Source organism: Saccoglossus kowalevskii, chromosome 7, assembly GCF_978046115.1.
Source record: "Saccoglossus kowalevskii chromosome 7, keSacKowa6.1, whole genome shotgun sequence".
In the NCBI taxonomy this organism is placed as follows: domain Eukaryota; kingdom Metazoa; phylum Hemichordata; class Enteropneusta; family Harrimaniidae; genus Saccoglossus; species Saccoglossus kowalevskii.
In genome coordinates, this window is record NC_140647.1 from 4165585 (window position 1) to 4183359 (window position 17775).

Consider the following 17775-nt stretch of genomic DNA (forward strand, 5'->3'; position numbering starts at 1 on the left):
TGATCATTTTTTATTTTAATTAGATCATGTCCCAGTGTAGCATTAATAGTCCTTACCCAGTTTGAATTTTTATCATTTCATCCAGGGCTAATTTTAAAATGTGATTATCTGGCAGACTATATAGTCTATGGCAGTATTTAATTTGAGCCAAATTAATTTTTAATTTTACTGGTAACCTACCAAGTTCTGCTTTCAAACCACTAATTGGCGTCATTTTACTCACTCCTAGGATAAACCTGTAAAAATGACTGCAAACTTGCTCTAAACTGTTACTGTCAGTTGTGATTTCATTGGCCCAGATTTCTGCACCATACATGAGTATAGGTGAAATTAATTGGTCGAAAATTTTCAAACTAAGTGCTGGTGAGATTATTTTGTGGTTTAAGACTGTTTGTCTGATGCTGAAAAGAGCCTTCATTGATTTATTTTTTAACATAGATAAGTTTGTTTTAAATTTCCCATTTGGAGTAAATATTGCCCCTAAATAGCAAAACTCGCTAACAGCTGTTATGTCTTGGTTGTTGATTTTAAAATTCATGTTTTTAATCAGTCTGTTGCTGCAATTAAATACCATGACTTTAGTTTTCTTTACGTTTACTTCTAAATTCCAATTTATACAATAGTCATTTAATTTGTTCAGACAGCTTTGTAGGCCGTCTTCCGTTTCTGAAATAAGTGCAAGGTCATCTGCATATTGGATGCAATTTATAGGTTTCTCGCCCATTAGAACTGGTTTATCAATTTGATTCCCAAATAATTCTGGCAGATCGTTCAGAAAAATGTTAAATAAAGTTGGTGATAAGTTGCAGCCTTGCTTAACTCCACAGGTAGACTGATATCCATCAGTTATACCCTCTGACAATTTAGTTTTATATTTAATATCCTTATACATAGATTTTATTATTTCATAAAAGTTCCCCGTGATACCACTGTTTTGTAACTTGAGAAAGAGTGCATCCCTCCAGATGCTGTCGAAAGCCTTTCTAAAGTCAACAAAACATGTGTATAACCGTTTTCCAGAACTGCTGCTTTTATTTTTATTATAAATTGTTTTTTCAACTGCTGTTTTTAACAGGAAAATTGCGTCTGTCGTTCTCCTGTCTTTCCTAAAGCCAAACTGCATGTCGGTAAATAATTTATTTTCTTCCAAGTATGTGGTCAATCTTTGATTCATTATGCCAGTAAATAGTTTTGAAAGACAACTTGTTAATGCAATAGCTCTATAATTACCAAGATTTAATTTGTCGCCTGATTTGTGTAGTGGAACAAGAATCGTAGATTTCCAGGTTGCAGGAAATTTTCCACTATCTAAAATACAGTTGAAAAGTTTCTGTAAACATCTTATCATTAACTTATTTTTGGTTTTCAACATTTCATTGGCAATGCTGTCATCAGCAGCTGATTTATTGTTTTTTAGTTTGCTAACAGCACTAAGAATTTCTTTGTATGTGATATTTGAGTTTAGATATTGGTTGGGAATTTGTCGCATTTCTTTTTCTATAAGATTATTTTGTAACTCATGATTTTTAATGTTTGTTTTATTATAGAGTTTTGAAAAATGATCAATCCAATTTTTTCCGGATATTGTTGTGTCTTGATTTTTGGTCTTTTGATTACGTAGGCTTTTCAGCACAGACCAGTACTCATTTTGGTTGGCACTGTCCATATGTTCAAGTTTGGACACCAACATATTTTTATATTCTCTTTTTTTATATTTTATAAGTTTTGTATAATGCTTTTTAAGAGTATAATATTGGTGTTTGATATACGGGTTGGTTGGTTGTTTTGTTAGCAACTTAGAGGTACTAATTAATTCCCTTTTTACTGTAGAACACGACTTATCAAACCATTGTTGTTGTTTTGGATGTTTATAGTTTTTATTATTTATTGTTCTTTTATTGGTTACTTTTTTAAGGCAATTATCCGCTGCATTAATTAATATTTTGTTGAATTGATCTGTTGGTTCATTGACATCACTGTCTTTGAAATCATTGGCAAGGTAGCTTTTGAACATTGTTTCAAAATTTGAATTTTGTAACATGACTTTGTACTTTTGCTTTGCCTCAACGTCCCAAATGAATTTTTTACAGTGCGGTTTCAATTTATCCACAAGCTTTGTGTTCTTGGTGTGATTGTAATTTACAGTTAGTGAGAAACCAATAGGACAATGATCTGACAAGTAATTAGTATCATGAATTTTAAGATAATCAATATAAAGTGTGTAAATCCTTTGTGCTAATGCAGTAATCAACTGTACTTGAACCGACCGGATTATGACAGGTAAAGTTTCCATTTAAATCACCTATCTTCCTACCATTGGCTATTAAAAGATTATTTATAGTACAAAGATCGACTAATTGTTTGCCAAACTTATTGTTAGTTTTATCTTGGGTGTGCCTTTTTTCAAAATTGTCTAAAGTGCAATTATTTGGAGTGGGTACATGAATGTTATCTCCAAATGCAATGAAATCAATTAGATTTCCAGTGCGACTATTGAAATCACCTGTTATAATTACCTGGCCCTGATTGGAGAAAACTGTTATTTCTTTTTCTAAAATGCCAAAGTAGTCAACATCTAAGTGATAAACCGAATTTTCGGGTGGAATGTATATACAACCCAAATAAATATCATTTTCTAATGAGAAAAATTCCTTGTCCAATTTACACCAAAGGAAGTCGTTAATTTCAGACTTTATTTCCCTCAGCCCTCCCCTCAACCCTGATTTAAACAAAATTGCCACTCCCCCAGAGTTCCTCCTACTTCTAGCTGATTTGCATTTTCTGTCTGTTTTAAAATAACTATAACTATCTAATACATCTAATGAACTACTATTACTACCTAGACTACCTAACCACGTCTCTTGTAAGCACAAAATATCAAATTTCTTTAAAATAGAAGTAAAATCAGATTCTACACACTTAGCACCAAGGCCGTGAATGTTCCAACTACCTACATTAAGATTAATAATTAATAATGCCTAATACTGTTGACAGTTGTTGTTTTCATCATTAACGTAAATAAAGGAAGTTGTGATATAAACATGACATTTATTTTCCAAATAAGGACCATATGTACAACACATTCATCTCTATAGCACTTTCAAATACATTCACGTCTGTTTCTGGCAGTTAATTACTATTGGTTTTCACTGTCTGATGTATAATAATTAACCGTATTAGAAGTGCATCTCAAATAGAAGTTCATGTAAACCATAGTTGTATTTATTGTATACTGGATGCATGATTAAAAATATTACCTGTTTTGACCATTCACACACTCTGTCATTTACATATGCATTACTAATAGAGCTAAAATGGTTCATATCTATTCTTGTGTAGGTGATGTATTCCAATATAAAATAAGCTTATATCATACATCAGAATCTCAGAGTCCAGCACACCATGTTTTGATTGACATCTTTCTACCTTACATGGAAGTGCATCAAGATTTCAAACCCAACAATAGATCAAATGCTCCAACAACACAAGCATTCCGTGGTCTCGGACCTGAGCAAGCAGATGAATGCTTTCAGCTGTACTTGTACAAATTAGAATTGGATGAAATCATTGATGGTACCTTTCTACATGTATCCACCAAGATTACATCTAGTTGGTTCAAGTGTTGTTTATTCATTATTGATTTCCTATTTGGAGTATGAATAACTACTAGCACTTTCCAGAGGTATATATAACGATATTATGTACCAGGTTCTATTTCAAGTAAGAATTGTTACAATAGCTATTTTAACTACTGTGGAATATTTTATTTTTGCTGGAATTAATTTTCGCTGAAAAGGCTTTTTGGGCGTTCTTTATTTTCACTGATTTTTGATGAGTTGAATGTGAAATATAGGAAAAAAAGTAAATTCGCTGGATTTTATTTTCACGGAATCATCCCTTCAGCGAAAATATCGAAAATAAATTCCAAGCGAAAATAAAATATTCTACAGTACTTTTTCCTTTCAAAATATTTGTGAAAAATTTGGCATATTTTTTTTAATAATTACTTTCTTAATTTTAGACCTAATGGGCATAATTTCATATTGTCTACAGGTCTTGTTCAAAATTTTCTAAAATGTGGTACAAAAATAATGCAGGTTTATTCTGTGAAGTTGACTTTGGCATTGACAGGGTTGAACTTGATTGATGTTCACCAAACATTTGTTTAATTTTCTGTAGGTATTGCGCTGATGGCAACTGGTGAACTGGATTATTATAGTTTTTATCAATGGGGGCGTTTATATGAGTACACCTTTCAATCACTTAATGTTGTAAATTTGAGAAATGCTACTCTAGAATTCATCGGAACATCACAATTGGCTACTGTGGATAGAGATGTCAGCATTCATGAACAAGCAACCTTTGTTTACAGAGTACCAATTCCACCCATTCCTACCAACTTGACCATTTCTGTCAGGCTCCCACAGTTTGAACGAACTGAGAAAAGATATATCCTGGATTTAATCCGGGAATCAATCCCGAAAGTATTACCCATTGAGCAGGTGTTCTATAATGAGGGATGTGTTGACGATGGCTCTGTACCATTGCTAAATAAAGACAGTGACTGCTATCATGTGCAAAATATTGATATTGCTTGGAATGTTTCTGATGTTCTGTTATATTTTGAATGTGAGGAAAGGGAGAGCACGCCGGGCTGCAGCAGAGATAGACCAACAACCTCAATGCCAGTGCCAACAATGGCTTCTAATTACAATCTGTCAGTGAATTTTAATCATATCTTTGCAAATGAAACATCTGTTAATGAAACGTCTAGCAATATAACTTCTGCATTATCATCACCTACTTCTGGGGCATGGAACGATACGTACACTACAAACAATAAATATGACTTCTACATTATCATCACCTACTTCTGGGACATGGAATGATACACTACAAACAATAAATATGACTTCTACATTATCATCACCTACTTCTGGGGCATGGAACGATACACTACAAACAATAAATATGACTTCTACATTATCATCACCTACTTCTGGGACATGGAATGATACACTACAAACAATAAATATGACTTCTACATTATCATCACCTACTTCTGGGACATGGAATGATACACTACAAACAATAAATATGACTTCTACATTATCATCACCGACTCCTGGGACATGGAACGATACACTACAAACAATAAATATGACTTCTACATTATCATCACCTACTCCTGGGGCATGGAACGATACACTACAAACAATAAATATGACTTCTACATTATCATCACCTACTCCTGGGACATGGAACGATACACTACAAACAATAAATATGACTTCTACATTATCATCACCGACTCCTGGGACATGGAACAATACACTACAAACAATAAATATGACTTCTACATTATCATCACCTACTCCTGGGACATGGAACGATACACTACAAACAATAAATATGACTTCTACATTATCATCACCTACTCCTGGGACATGGAACGATACACTACAAACAATAAATATGACTTCTACATTATCATCACCGACTCCTGGGACATGGAACGATACACTACAAACAATAAATATGACTTCTACATTATCATCACCTACTCCTGGGACATGGAATGATACACTACAAACAATAAATATGACTTCTACATTATCATCACCGACTCCTGGGACATGGAATGATACACTACAAACAATAAATATGACTTCTACATTATCATCACCTACTCCTGGGACATGGAACGATACACTACAAACAATAAATATGACTTCTACATTATCATCACCTACTCCTGGGACATGGAACGATACACTACAAACAATAAATATGACTTCTACATTATCATCACCGACTCCTGAGACATGGAACGATACACTACAAACAATAAATATGACTTCTACATTATCATCACCTACTCCTGGGACATGGAACGATACACTACAAACAATAAATATGACTTCTACATTATCATCACCGACTCCTGGGACATGGAACGATACACTACAAACAATAAATATGACTTCTACATTATCATCACCTACTCCTGGGACATGGAACGATACACTACAAACAATAAATATGACTTCTACATTATCATCACCTACTCCTGGGACATGGAATGATACACTACAAACAATAAATATGACTTCTACATTATCATCACCTACTCCTGGGACATGGAATGATACACTACAAACAATAAATGGCACAGAAAACGTGGTCACTGAACAAACTCCTAGTCTGAATCACACCAATGTTAATAATATAACAGCTGCTAATTTCACCCAGAATTACACAACACTAAATGCCACTGATCCGCCGGTTGTTCAGCAGTGTCCTGATTGGTATTTACTCTGTTATGATGTCATGTTTAGTAGCTGCAAAGTCAACATGACAACACCATCTGTGAATACCAATAACACCAATGTGTCACCTCATGCAACCATGTCCCTGCATGCTACGACTTACAGCAATATAACCAGTTCTCTGAATGCTACGACTTACAGCAATGCAACCATCTCTCTGAATACAAAAGTTTCCAGTATAACGCAACCAGCTCTCTGAATGCCACTACTTCTAATGTTACCAGTTCTTTGAATGCTACCACGTCTGTCAATAACAGTCTTACCAATGTTAATGATCAAGACAGCACTAGCAGCTCTACTAGTCAAAGCATTGGGCCTAATATCACGTCATCACATATCTGTAGTGTGATTGCACAACAAGTATGTGACAACATAGTGTACAGAGAGTGTACAAGATTCATTAATAACTCTCTATTTGACAACATTGTCTGCCTTTGCTCACCATCGGTTATACCCACTGAGTCTCCAACCAATGAAACTGGTAAGTATGAGTATTACATTGTATTATGAAAAAATTGTTGCCTCCCGCAAACCTAAATTTGTTTTTAAAGTGTCTAATAAATGTAGACTTATACAGTACTAGTATATGTTCACATTATACTATACATATGGTGGATGGTTGATTTGTCCAAGAGTTGTTTCATTTGATTTATTAGGTTAGCCCAATACTTAGATCCAAACAAAAAACTGTATCTAATTGTGGTTACACACTCATTGGCTTACAACAGCACTCCAAAGACTTAACCCCAGTCGTTTATTGTATAACACTTTGAAAAACGTTAATCTAACAATCATCAAATCAAATCGAATATTCAAATTTCAAAATTATAGTGTACCATAATAAAATAATTAATGTTTGAAAAATGGTAATCATGGTAAAAGTTGTTTATTTCTGAATATTGGGAAATACAGTAAATATTATTGTAAGGGCATGCTTTCTGTTTCTATGTAAATCAAGCATCGTTGTCTTGTTAGTCCCAGTTTGGATGAAGTCCAAAAACGGGGACTATTAGTTTGGATTCCGTCCATGTGTCGCCCAGAGCTGTTTCTCGGACACCTTTTGACCGATCTTGTTCAAACTTGACATACAGACAATGTATGATGACCTACATATGCACATCAATTTTGTTATTATTTGATTAAATATGGCTGATATTAAACAGACATACCATGATCTTGATGGTAGTAAGTGCCAGTTTGTACCTTCCATTCCTGATCAATGTCAATGTTTTCTACCACTTGACAATGAGACGCAATATATTTTAGACAACTGGGATTACAATGCGACTATCCAAGACATTGCAGAGACAAGTCTGGTAGAGCATTTAATAATTGTAGAACCTGATTTAGAGATTGTGCTGACTCGGAAAGCTGAGCCAGAACTTGTTGACAGACTTGATGAGGTTGAGTTTGATTTTGAGGTGAAGCATTCTGGTGCTTCCAACGCACCTGCATATAATCTAACTGTAACGCTTGATGCTGTAAATTTCACCAGGACGTCAGGGTATGGTCAGTTGTCACCACAGTCGGTTATAGATAGTGAAGTATGCACCAGTGAGGATCCATCATTTTGTAATGTTACTTATGACAATGATCTTGGTGTGTTTTATCTGAACTTTCTACCAAGCGATCCAGATGATGCTATCTTTTCGGGTACTTTCGTTTTGGCAGTTGGCAATCATATTGATTTTGTGGCTGACAGTTTGATCACGGCGACTGCGATTCTAAAATATGACAGCTGTATAGTTGATTTCCCAGGCAGAAAATATGGACCTATTTCTAACAATGACACTGTTCAAATTAAAGCTCCTACAATTATTAGCGAACTACAAATGTCAACAACTTATCTGTATCATAATGTCTTTGTTGATGGACCACTACCAAGGACATTCTCTATTGCTGACATCATTGTTGTTGAGGCCAAACTATGGATGCCTGATATCACCCTACACATGTTCAGTCTAATATGCAAGATTATACAGTAAATTATGGGGATTGCTTTCTGACTGATCTATTCAAGAAATGACACTGATTCATTTTTCGAGGATATGCGAGGTCATGAGGGAGAAATTTATCCACCTGCACCGACTGATACAGTACAGTTTATATTAGGTGGTTTCACTGTGACTGGCGGTAAGTAAATCCACATGTACCCGTAAATTGCTATTAATACCAAGTTTTGTCTGCTTGCAGAATCCTCAAACTATCAAAAGGTGATTTCTTTATTCTTTGTGCTTGACCATGCTTGTGGTTTATGGTGCCATATGGTGTATTTATGGTACATTAACTTACATTACCCGGTATAAATCACCACTATCAAAATTAGAGGTTTTTATAATGTCAAAGCTTTATATTATCACACAATAATGTAAATCTTTATTTCTAAGTAAACTCATTTCAACAAAAGTCTACCAAATAAAACTAAATTAGTTCAATTCTGGTGATGATGGTTTGCTTGTAATGGCTATACAAACTATAAAGAATTTGTGTGTGCATTACAGATGCTGTGTATTATCAAATACAATAAATCAAAGAACTGAAATAGGCGATTAAGTTTATTGCAGAAAATTCTAATTTCTTAATCATACTTGTATGAACATGGACATTCACATAAAACCTGCCTGTCACAAGCAATTACCTAATAAGAGTTGAAGCTAATAAAATAAAAACAAAAGAACCATGGAAATTCAATATAGAGGGAGTTACTAGTAGCTACTGGAGTAATACAATAAATAATTAATATATATTTATTTATATTTCAAACTATCAGCCTATTTTTTCAAAATGATCTATTGTCTGTCAACTAGGTGTTGTAGTGAACGAAGCTGATGACATTGACAATGATCAAGACTATGTCACAATAAGATTTGCATTTAGAAAAAATGATGTACCCTACTGGAAGAACGATATACAAATACAGTTCACTATGTTGTCTATGTACGTGAGTGATTATACTTGTAACGTTGCCAGTCTGACTGACACTGATCTCGTCCTCACCGTGGTTGAACCTCAACTTAGTCTTAGAGCTGAGGTAAGTGAATTGTTTCTTTCAAATAATTGAAATGTAACAACTAAAGTTTACCACATCACATTTCTTTTTTTGGATGATGGTAAAATAATAGTATGATTTTTTTCTAGTCCAGAAGTGGGTGTCTATTATCTTATTTTGTCACCTGGAAGTGGGGTAGTTATTTTTAGCTAAAGTTTTTGTTTTCTCACATTTTCTGTCTTTCAATTTTTCATCTCCTCATCTAATAATACCATATACTGATATAATGAAATTATTTTTAAATAGTGCAATTTGTAATTGTACATATATTCTGCACATTCTGTCAACATTCTGGTTTTGTCAACTGATTCATCTTCCGGCTTGTAAATTTATTTAGATCATTCACTTGAGTTGAGTCTAGTATGCAAAGCTTAGTTCATTATATATTGTTAGTTTATTTTAAGTCCTATTTTAGCTACTAGATCACAGATGGCAGGTAGAACATGTGTTAAGTGATCACAACTATACTTGCGTACCTAATACATGTTGTGATGATGAGCAGTGTGAGTTAGGAAGACATTGTACAACATCCACAGAAACCATGTCAGAATGTAGTACGAAACAATAAGTTAATTATAGGCAGTTCATGATGAGCAGTGTGAGTTAGGAAGACATTGTACAACATCCACAGAAACCATGTCAGAATGTAGTACGAAACAGTAAGTTAATTATAGGCAGTTCATGATGAGCAGTGTGAGTTAGGAAGACATTGTACAACATCCACAGAAACCATGTCAGAATGTAGTACGAAACAATAAGTTAATTATAGGCAGTTCATGATGAGCAGTGTGAGTTAGGAAGACATTGTACAACATCCACAGAAACCATGTCAGAATGTAGTACGAAACAATAAGTTAATTATAGGCAGTTCATGATGAGCAGTGTGAGTTAGGAAGACATTGTACAACATCCACAGAAACCATGTCAGAATGTAGTACGAAACAGTAAGTTAATTATAGGCAGTTCATGATGAGCAGTGTGAGTTAGGAAGACATTGTACAACATCCACAGAAACCATGTCAGAATGTAGTACGAAACAATAAGTTAATTATAGGCAGTTCATGATGAGCAGTGTGAGTTAGGAAGACATTGTACAACATCCACAGAAACCATGTCAGAATGTAGTACGAAACAGTAAGTTAATTATAGGCAGTTCATGATGAGCAGTGTGAGTTAGGAAGACATTGTACAACATCCACAGAAACCATGTCAGAATGTAGTACGAAACAATAAGTTAATTACCCCTGGTATAGGCAGTTCATGATGAGCAGTGTGAGTTAGGAAGACATTGTACAACATCCACAGAAACCATGTCAGAATGTAGTACGAAACAGTAAGTTAATTATAGGCAGTTCATGATGAGCAGTGTGAGTTAGGAAGACATTGTACAACATCCACAGAAACCATGTCAGAATGTAGTACGAAACAGTAAGTTAATTATAGGCAGTTCATGATGAGCAGTGTGAGTTAGGAAGACATTGTACAACATCCACAGAAACCATGTCAGAATGTAGTACGAAACAGTAAGTTAATTATAGGCAGTTCATGATGAGCAGTGTGAGTTAGGAAGACATTGTACAACATCCACAGAAACCATGTCAGAATGTAGTACGAAACAGTAAGTTAATTATAGGCAGTTCATGATGAGCAGTGTGAGTTAGGAAGACATTGTACAACATCCACAGAAACCATGTCAGAATGTAGTACGAAACAGTAAGTTAATTATAGGCAGTTCATGATGAGCAGTGTGAGTTAGGAAGACATTGTACAACATCCACAGAAACCATGTCAGAATGTAGTACGAAACAGTAAGTTAATTATAGGCAGTTCATGATGAGCAGTGTGAGTTAGGAAGACTTTGTACAACATCCACAGAAACCATGTCAGAATGTAGTACGAAACAGTAAGTTAATTATAGGCAGTTCATGATGAGCAGTGTGAGTTAGGAAGACATTGTACAACATCAACAGAAACCATGTCAGAATGTAGTACGAAACAGTAAGTTAATTATAGGCAGTTCATGATGAGCAGTGTGAGTTAGGAAGACATTGTACAACATCGACAGAAACCATGTCAGAATGTAGTACGAAACAGTAAGTTAATTATAGGCAGTTCATGATGAGCAGTGTGAGTTAGGAAGACATTGTACAACATCCACAGAAACCATGTCAGAATGTAGTACGAAACAGTAAGTTAATTATAGGCAGTTCATGATGAGCAGTGTGAGTTAGGAAGACATTGTACAACATCCACAGAAACCATGTCAGAATGTAGTACGAAACAGTAAGTTAATTATAGGCAGTTCATGATGAGCAGTGTGAGTTAGGAAGACATTGTACAACATCCACAGAAACCATGTCAGAATGTAGTACGAAACAGTAAGTTAATTATAGGCAGTTCATGATGAGCAGTGTGAGTTAGGAAGACATTGTACAACATCCACAGAAACCATGTCAGAATGTAGTACGAAACAGTAAGTTAATTATAGGCAGTTCATGATGAGCAGTGTGAGTTAGGAAGACATTGTACAACATCCACAGAAACCATGTCAGAATGTAGTACGAAACAGTAAGTTAATTATAGGCAGTTCATGATGAGCAGTGTGAGTTAGGAAGACTTTGTACAACATCCACAGAAACCATGTCAGAATGTAGTACGAAACAATAAGTTAATTATAGGCAGTTCATGATGAGCAGTGTGAGTTAGGAAGACATTGTACAACATCCACAGAAACCATGTCAGAATGTAGTACGAAACAGTAAGTTAATTATAGGCAGTTCATGATGAGCAGTGTGAGTTAGGAAGACATTGTACAACATCCACAGAAACCATGTCAGAATGTAGTACGAAACAATAAGTTAATTATAGGCAGTTCATGATGAGCAGTGTGAGTTAGGAAGACATTGTACAACATCCACAGAAACCTTGTCAGAATGTAGTACGAAACAGTAAGTTAATTATAGGCAGTTCATGATGAGCAGTGTGAGTTAGGAAGACATTGTACAACATCCACAGAAACCATGTCAGAATGTAGTACGAAACAGTAAGTTAATTATAGGCAGTTCATGATGAGCAGTGTGAGTTAGGAAGACATTGTACAACATCCACAGAAACCATGTCAGAATGTAGTACGAAACAGTAAGTTAATTATAGGCAGTTCATGATGAGCAGTGTGAGTTAGGAAGACTTTGTACAACATCCACAGAAACCATGTCAGAATGTAGTACGAAACAGTAAGTTAATTATAGGCAGTTCATGATGAGCAGTGTGAGTTAGGAAGACATTGTACAACATCCACAGAAACCATGTCAGAATGTAGTACGAAACAGTAAGTTAATTATAGGCAGTTCATGATGAGCAGTGTGAGTTAGGAAGACATTGTACAACATCCACAGAAACCATGTCAGAATGTAGTACGAAACAGTAAGTTAATTATAGGCAGTTCATGATGAGCAGTGTGAGTTAGGAAGACATTGTACAACATCCACAGAAACCATGTCAGAATGTAGTACGAAACAGTAAGTTAATTATAGGCAGTTCATAATGAGCAGTGTGAGTTAGGAAGACATTGTACAACATCCACAGAAACCATGTCAGAATGTAGTACGAAACAGTAAGTTAATTATAGGCAGTTCATGATGAGCAGTGTGAGTTAGGAAGACATTGTACAACATCCACAGAAACCATGTCAGAATGTAGTACGAAACAGTAAGTTAATTATAGGCAGTTCATGATGAGCAGTGTGAGTTAGGAAGACATTGTACAACATCCACAGAAACCATGTCAGAATGTAGTACGAAACAGTAAGTTAATTATAGGCAGTTCATGATGAGCAGTGTGAGTTAGGAAGACATTGTACAACATCCACAGAAACCATGTCAGAATGTAGTACGAAACAGTAAGTTAATTATAGGCAGTTCATGATGAGCAGTGTGAGTTAGGAAGACATTGTACAACATCCACAGAAACCATGTCAGAATGTAGTACGAAACAGTAAGTTAATTATAGGCAGTTCATGATGAGCAGTGTGAGTTAGGAAGACATTGTACAACATCCACAGAAACCATGTCAGAATGTAGTACGAAACAGTAAGTTAATTATAGGCAGTTCATGATGAGCAGTGTGAGTTAGGAAGACATTGTACAACATCCACAGAAACCATGTCAGAATGTAGTACGAAACAGTAAGTTAATTATAGGCAGTTCATGATGAGCAGTGTGAGTTAGGAAGACATTGTACAACATCCACAGAAACCATGTCAGAATGTAGTACGAAACAGTAAGTTAATTATAGGCAGTTCATGATGAGCAGTGTGAGTTAGGAAGACATTGTACAACATCCACAGAAACCATGTCAGAATGTAGTACGAAACAGTAAGTTAATTATAGGCAGTTCATGATGAGCAGTGTGAGTTAGGAAGACATTGTACAACATCCACAGAAACCATGTCAGAATGTAGTACGAAACAGTAAGTTAATTATAGGCAGTTCATGATGAGCAGTGTGAGTTAGGAAGACTTTGTACAACATCCACAGAAACCATGTCAGAATGTAGTACGAAACAGTAAGTTAATTATAGGCAGTTCATGATGAGCAGTGTGAGTTAGGAAGACATTGTACAACATCCACAGAAACCATGTCAGAATGTAGTACGAAACAGTAAGTTAATTATAGGCAGTTCATGATGAGCAGTGTGAGTTAGGAAGACATTGTACAACATCCACAGAAACCATGTCAGAATGTAGTACGAAACAGTAAGTTAATTATAGGCAGTTCAGATAGGTAATATTTATAAAAACTTCTATATGTTCAACAGCTTTTTGTAAGATGAAACGTGACAATATTACTATGGAAATTATGATAGCTTTAAGATTTCTTGTCACTGTATTACATTATTACAATTGTTTGATAGTGTACACTGGTATGGGTGTATACAGTAATCAACATCACAGTTACTAAAAAATGACAGTAATCATGTCAACATATAGGATGGAGACTCAAAAACTTTGGTTGCTGTGTGAGAAACGTGCTTGCCACATTTTTTACTATGTCAGTCCACAGTTCCGTGTATAATATATGTTTGGGCTGATTGAATTTTTTTTTTGACCCCTGAGAATAAAGAGAAAATAAATATGCAAATTAATTGGCCAGTGTACATAATAATAAAGGGCATTAGATGTAGCTGCTTGTTATGAATTTTATTGTTTAAATCAAATAGAAGTTATATATACTTGTTGTTAATTGATATGAATGTATAATGTTCAGCCTATTTTATACATATGCATTGGTAATTATGGCTCAATATTACATGAATTATAAAATATTAGATTTGAATATTTTTAGTTCCTTTCTTCCCTTCATCACACAGACGCTCTTTTGTTGATTTCAGAATTGTGTCACCCTTAACACATATTTATGCAGTATTGTAATGTGTTGTAATTCTATGTTATCAATAGGTGCAAGTGTTACAGTGGCTTCTATGAGAATGAGATTGGTACAGTACATGTACAGCGTATGGAAGGACAGCTGGTGATATTGTCCAGTATGGATTGACTATAACACATGATCCACAATACACAGGTGAGTTTATAGTGCTTCAAAATACTGTAAAATCTGTATTAGAAGCTGCGGCTTCTATTAAAATGGTACAATGCAACAGAGGGGATGCGGCTTCTATTAGAGCATCTACACATATGAGAAATGAGGAATTTTTAGTTCTCAATTATTCAAATAGTATGGATGCGACTTCTATTAGGGATGCGGCTTCTAATACAGATTTTACGGTATGTGCTCAATCAAATAGATTGACTTGACTTAGCAATGTAAAGCCATTTTCATTAATCGTCGCAGACAAGTGAATCATGAGTGACAATATGTAGGAAAAAAATAGATGTCACGAATTATAAAAAAAATATATTTTATTTTCTGAAATCTAAAAATTATGGGCAGTTTCTCAGTGTTTCTGCCTTGCACAGTAGATTCAATAGTATAATTGTTCATACCCCATGGTTATGTTCACAATATACATTTTCTTTGCCACAAGACTGCAATTCTATTTTTTCCCAGTGTGGATGTTTAACTTGTTACTAAAAATGTATTGTTCACATATCAGGGCACAAAATAGATGATAACAATTATTCACAACAAATATTTTGAAACAATAACAATTTTAAATATTAAATATTATGTTACCAGGCAAACAAAATCTACATCATTTATACAAAGGATTGTCGTAGATTACAAGTTTCTGGATGCCAGTTGCAAAAACGAAATCATGTTTGGCACATAAATATATGTATATTCTTCAAATTAAAGTCCCAAAATAAGTCATAAGAAAACAAATAAAATATTCAAAATTTACTTTAACTTGGCTTGTGCATGTGATAATAATATTATTCATAATAATTTTCTTCATTTAGCTGGAGAAGTATGCATGACGTAAGAGCTGTATCACTTGTCTTCGAATTGTAGTGATACTAGTCAAATTTAACTTGTATTTGCTTCAGTTGAACAAAGACAAAGAATGGTACTTCCTTGATGTATCTCACTTATGTACCCAAGTTTTTGTACTAGTATGCAACACAAGTTTATTAATTCATCTATCATGTTCATTCGTCTAATATTTCAGGCCATGCTTTTGATGTTGTTGTGAGAGTTCATTCTGATCTAGCCCCTGACCTAATGGAAGGTACTCATTTCTTCAGTCATCTTTTGAAAGATTTTAGTATCATGAGTACCCTGGCTTTCCCATCACTCATCCAAACTAGTCCAAATGACTTTGAAATACATATTCAGAGATTTAATCATCCAACTACTTGTGAACGTTTCAATGTTCCATTTCGTATCAATCACAGTATAGAAACGCTTGCAGGTATGACTTGGCAGACTAAGGTAAGATTTCCGTTCACATTATATCATTTTCATTTAACATTATTTGTTATATGTTTAAGTTCTTTACTAATGAAATTCAATAAATGATGATAAATTCTATGCATGTAAGATATGCTGCAACCCTAGAGACAAATGATATGGTGGATAGACCACTATTTGATAAAAGACTGGCTGGCAGTTGTTAGATTAATTAGTCCTGTTCAGACGCAGTCCGAAAACGGGGACCTGTATGCATCCGGACCTGTATCTTAGACATGCCTGGACCAATCACAATCAAACTTCACACATACATCATACATATTATACATATGCACATCAATTTGTTTCAGGATCTGATTCAAGATGGCCGAATGTGGCCATTTTTGTGCTATTAAACAAATCATCAAAATCAAAAATTTTGGGATGGATTTGTTTAAACATAATACATACGTTGGACGTTATGGAACCTTTATGCAAATCATTTTAATTTTCAGATCCAATTTAAAATGGCTGACTGGTGGTCATTTTGTTTGAATGAATGCAGTTCTAGTGCCATACATGTATCTCTGTCATGCTTTAACTGATTATGATGTTCCAGAGCAATATTTTTCAATATGAACAAGTACTCGTTTGACGATCAGATACAAGATGTCAATCATTTTAATGTTAAAAAATCATCATAATCAGGCATCATCTTCTCGATTCATACTTCTGACATGTTTATGTTCCAACTATATAAACAAAACTACATATCTTAAATTTTATAACTAACAGGGACTGTGCCATGCATGGCTTGTTTAGTATGTTTTCTGTGTGTCACAAACAATGAAATTTTGACTTAATGACTGTACAATGTAAATAACATGATTGCTGGTTCACTGCTGATCTGATTTTTGAAACAAGCTTGCATTGAGTGTTGATATTCCATCAATAATCAGCATTGTTAAATTAATAAAGTAATGTGTCATGAAAAAACCATAGTGATTAATTAGTAAAAAATAATCACTCTAAATAATTTGCATAATATACTTGAACTCTGTAGTGGCTCTTCTATAAGTGATAAATAAATTATGAATGATCATTCATTCAGAAAACCTGAAAAGCAACATCAGTCAATAATTTCCCTTGGGGTCAACATACCTTAATATTAACCTCCATTCTTATTCAACTATAGGTTACCCTGACGTACTATTCTGCTAAAGTGTATGGACAAACTCAATATAGCAGGTATTACCAGCTGAATGAAAGCATCATCTTTGATTTCAATGCACCAATACCAAGTTCTAGATTTCATCTTGTGGCACCAGGGAACAACAGTGGTGGTGATATTCACTTCCCAGTCTATTCATCTTCCAACTCAACTCACTAGGTAATGGTGAAATTGAGAAACGCAAACAGGGTTAAGTTTGAATAAGAAATAGTAATACCCAAGGTGAAAGCAAATATGCCTATATTGATTGCCTTACCAAAAGGTAAGATTTTTGACATATTTAATATGCCATGCTGCACTACTTAATTAGTTTTTTTT

At 34.6% G+C, this 17775-nt stretch overlaps 1 pseudogene; it reads left to right on the forward strand.

Annotated features, from left to right (window-relative positions):
- Positions 1-17775, forward strand: part of LOC144349242 (uncharacterized) — a 50728-nt pseudogene that overhangs the window by 13635 nt on the left and 19318 nt on the right.